General features: G+C 47.7%; 1 pseudogene; it reads right to left on the reverse strand.

The window, feature by feature from the left end:
• Window positions 1–1537: 1537 nt before the first annotated feature.
• LOC147983363 (GRAS family protein TF80-like) lies at window positions 1538–4607 on the reverse strand (annotated as a pseudogene).
• Window positions 4608–5066: the final 459 nt, after the last annotated feature.

Below are 5066 nucleotides of genomic sequence, written 5' to 3' on the forward strand. Positions count from 1 at the left end.
CCGACAAGGTAGTGAGCCACGTCTCAAGTCATCGGCTACCACGAGGGCCCTTTCCGATCCGTCCACCTCAACAACCAGATGTCTAAGCTCAGGGAGTGGATCAAGGCGTTCGTTAGGAAGGGCGTGAAGGAACTCGTCTTCGTGAACCGCTGGTCCCTCGTCTTCATCAGTCTTCCTGAAAAGATCATGCGGTGCACCTCCCTGAGATGCATGCTGTTCTTGCATGCCGTTCCGTCACATCAACTCGCCATGGTGGAAGCGTCAAGGCTTGATTGCATCATACTCTGGGAGGCGGACGCATACAACATTACCCCTGCCAAGATCAAGATTGGAAATGCTCTGCTGCTTCGGGCTGTTGGCTACCTCAACCCCACATTGCATGTGCTCCAGATTGGGGACGAACTAATCATGGTACTTATTCTCAAATTTCAAATGGATTGTTTATAATTCTGTCGATGCTACTATATGCCTTCTTGCACCCTACTTGTTTATTGTCCAATTTTTTATTATTTTCCTTATCAGGAAATGCACTAACTCACACATGAACTACAGGAAAATCCGGTTTTCCCGTGTGTTAGCCCATAAGCCGAGTACTTTTTTTCGTGTACTCGGCTTATGTTCCTCTAAGCCGAGTCTTGAAAAGAAAACCATGATGTCCATAAGCCATGCATATTTAAAGGACTCGGCTTATGGCCATCTATAAGCCGAGTGTTGCAAAAAAAAAGGTCTCGGCTTATAGGGATAACACGGTATCAACCGGAAAATGCACCCGGCTTACAGGACGCACTCAGAAAAAGACATCTCCCACATGTCTACAACTTAGGCGGCTGCCGGCGCCGTCACGGAACAGCCTATAAGCCGTGTGGCCAAAGCTGGCACTCGGCTTACAGGGTCTAAAAGAGGGCTCAAAGGAGTTTAGCTTTCATTTGTTTGTCTTAAACAATTCGGATAAAGGAAATTTTGTACATTTACTTGCACTTTATTCCTCTAAACCAAAGGGATGGATACTGCCAAAAAAGGAATTTTATATTCTTCTATCATACTAAGTTGGAAGACAGTAGAACGGAAAGTCGTCGTGCTAAGGCCCCATAGGAAGAGGTTACGATTTCTCCTTGCATGTGTATGTTTGTCCTTGCGAGAATGTGGAGAGAGAGAGAGAGGGGGGGAGAGAGGGAGAGGGAGGGAGGTAGAGAGAGTGAGGGAGAGAGAAAGAGGTCAAACGTTTTGTGCTAATTGATTTGCTATCATAATAGTACGTCTTGAATGTTTCAAAGATAACCAAAATGTCTTGAATGTTGCAAAGATAATCAAAACGTCTTGAATGTTTCAAAAATAAAAAAATGTCTTGAACATTTTCCAACATCTGCTTGTGGCATAAGATGAAACAACAGCTATCACACAGTAGGATAACAACAACTCAAAATGATAACAAGATGTTCTGGCAATCAACTAAAGCACATTCATCAAATGCATGAAATTATTGCAATGAATTGAGAAATTTGCAGATATCACATGTCAGAATATCTGGCGATCCTCGTCACACCGCACGCCTGCAGGTCGAGACAGAGAATATCAGGATGCCGCCCCAGTGGATGAAGAAGCACACATCCTACTCACTGGAAACCCTATACGCCCCTTGCTGCAGCCGGTCACCATCTGCCCTAGCATCTCCGTTTGCGCCACTGCGTCTGCGCTCATCACCGCAGACGCGAACCCGGCGGCCATCATCCGCTCGTGGCGCTCCCGACGCTGTGCGCCATCACAGGCAATGTTATCCCTAATTGCATATAGGAGCAGGCACCATTCCATGTTGGACCGCTCCATTGCTGACCTGCGTACATGTACAGTCTCCTCTAGGGCATCAAACAGGACCCCGTAGTAGTTGAACGCGTTGTCGAACCGGCCCATGAACTCGCCGTTGTGGTCGCCTCCTGCTCCGTCACGACCATGTGCTTCGGCGATAGCTCCGCTAGGTCGCGGCGGAGCGCGGCGGCCCTCGTCATGGTAGCATGGGCCTGCACTTTTCCTTTCCTGTCGTGAGGACGAGCAGCCACTTCTACAAACTTGTAGGGTGGAGACGATGACTAGTGCTTCGCCAGTCCTGACACCGAGGGGCTCGATGTTGCGTGGCTGATTGATGTGGAGTTTCACTGGGTGGAACTGGAAGGCGATGTCCAGGCTCTAGGCTTCCCGGGTGAGGAGCACACCGGTGACAGACAAGAACTCGTCCTCCTCGTTAACAATGGTCAGACGGAGGATTTGGTCATGTGCGCCCGCTCGCGGACCCTTGGCAAAGAGGCGAAGGAGCAGAAGTCACTGGGCCATGTCAGCGCCGTCGAGACCGACGACGTGGAGCACAGCATTCCTCTCCGTCCGAGCTGCATCGACGATGGCATAGTTCAGCGTTGTCCTGGCAAGGTGGAGGAATAGGCACATCTCGGCGAAGTGGCGGTACACTGCACCGGCCCACGGTGCGGGGGTAATCTTGTGTAGCTGGACGGGATGGCACATGCCCTGACATGGGTGAACCATTCGTAGTGCTAGAGCATCGGCAAACGAAGACGCGAGGCAATGCAGGGGCCCGCCGACATCGTCCGATGCGAGACTGCTGCATATCCTCTCCAGCCTCTTCTTTATTAGCTCCTTGTCCCCTTTGGCGAACGCGGTGGCGCAGGAATATAGAAGTGTAATAAGGTCTATCGCGTGCAGCTCATACTAATTCTGCTGTGAGGTGCCGTCGGGATGCTGTAGTAGGTGCCGCTTCCGACCGCACCTCCGGCATGAGTAATATCATACTACCATGGATGCTGCAGTGTACAAATGTCCCGTTGAGTCCGTTTTCGAGATCCACCGACCACGTTGTCCTTAGAAGTGTGTTCACTGATACACTAGTGTGCCCGTTTGACGTTGAACGGATGCTAGGAATAAATTCTTGATTTGACAAAACAGATTTTACTTAAAGTTAGACAATGGGGGATAAGGTGATTTAGGATAATCATATATTTATTCGGTTTGAAAATACTAGTCATCAACCCATGGGTCGGACCGGTTAGCAATAAAAAAGGACCATATACATCTAATTAAAGTGTAAATGACATGTTCAAAAAAAGTGTAAATAACATTGGTGTTACAAATATTTCTTAATAAGAATAGAGAAAGTAACACTTTCTACATATTATTATACAAAGATATGATTGTCTCTACTACTTATCCATAGGAAGGGTCTAAAAGAGGTCTCAGAGGAGTTTAGCTTTCATTTGTTTGTCCTAAACAGTTGGGATAAAGGAAATTTTATCCCTTTACTTGCACTTTGTTCCTATAAACCAAAGGGGTGGATACTGCCGTACAAAAATGATATTTATATTCTTCTATCATACCGAGTTGGAAGACAGTCGGGAAGTCGTCGTGCTAAGGCCCTATAGGAAGAGGTTATGATTGCTTCTCGCATGTGTATGTTTGTCCTTTCGAGAATGCAGAGAGAGAGGGGGGAGAGAGGGAGAGAGAGAGGGGGGAGGGAGGTACAGAGAGAGGGAGAGAGAGCGAGAGAGAGAGGTCAAACTTTCTGTGGTAATTGATTTGCTATCATAAAAGTACGTCTTGAATGTTTCAAAGATAACCAAAATGTCTTGAATGTTTAAAAAATAACAAAAATAAATGTCTTGAACATTTTTCAACGTCTTCTTGTGGCATAAGATGAAACAACAGCTATCGCACGGTAGGATAACAACAACAACAACAACTCAAAATGATAACAAGAAGTTCTGACAATCAACTAAAGCACATTCATCAAATGCATGAAATTATTGCAATGAATTGAGAAATCTAAACAAATCACATGTCACAATATCTGGTGATCCTCGTCACACCGCATGATAGGTCGAGATAGGGAACGTCAGGATATCACACCAGTGGATGAAGAAGCACACATCCTTCTCACTGGAAACCCTCAGCATCACCGTTTGTGCCACTGCGTCAGCGCTCATCGCAGAAGACACGAACCCGGCGGCCGTCATCCAGTCCGTCCACTTCACCATCCACTCGTGGCGCTCCGGGTGCTGCGCGCAGTCATAGGCAACGATATGTCTGATCTCATATAGGAGAAGGAATCATTCCATGTCCGACCGCTCCATTGCTGATCCGCGTGCAGGTACGCTCTCCTCCAGTGCATCAAACAGGGGCCCGTACTAGTTGACCACGTTGTCGAACCAGCCCATGAACTCGCCGTTGTGGTCGGCCTCCTGCTCTGTCACGACAATGTGCTTTGGCGATAGCTCTGCTAGGTCATGGAGGAGCGTGTCGGCCCTCGTCATGGTAGCAAGGGCCTGCACTTTTCCTTTCCTGTCGTGAGGATGAACAGCCACTTCTACAAACTCGTCGGCGACTAGAAGGTGGAGCTGTAGGGAGGAGACGATGACCAGTGCTTCGCCGCTCCTAACACCGAGGGGCTCAATGCTGTGCAGCTGATTGAAGTGGAGTTTCACTGGGTCGAACTGGAAGCTGATGTGCAGGCTCTCAGCTTCCCGGGCGAGGAGCGCACCGGTGACAGACAGGAACTCGTCCTCCTCGTTGACAATGGTCAGACGAAGGATTTGGTCATGTGCGGCCATTCGCGGACGCTTGGCAAAGAGGTGAAGGAGCAGAAGTCACTGGGCAACATTAGCGCCGTCATGATCGATGACTCGGAGCACGGCATTCCTCTCTGTCTGAGCTGCATTGATAATGGGGTAGTTCGTCGTGCACACATGAAGGATTCCCGCTGTAGGGTGTTGCAATACGTTCATGATTCACTTATAGTGGATTGCTAGAGTGACAGAAGCTTAAACCCGAGTAAGGGGGTTGTTGCGTATGGGATAAAGGGGACTTGATACTTTAATGCTATGGAGAAAGTATGTTATCTTATGCCTCTCCCTCATATAAAATTGCAATAATGATTACCGATCTTGTTAACAATTGCCTAGGATAATTCTCCACACCGATCCATCATTTTTCCACATTTGCTATTTATAATATATAGTAATATATTCTAACTTTATGTGAACAACACCTATTTTTATATTTTAGTTCTC

This window comes from Triticum urartu, chromosome 2A (assembly GCF_056163025.1).
Source record: "Triticum urartu cultivar PI428250 chromosome 2A, HENAU_Tu73, whole genome shotgun sequence".
In the NCBI taxonomy this organism is placed as follows: domain Eukaryota; kingdom Viridiplantae; phylum Streptophyta; class Magnoliopsida; order Poales; family Poaceae; genus Triticum; species Triticum urartu.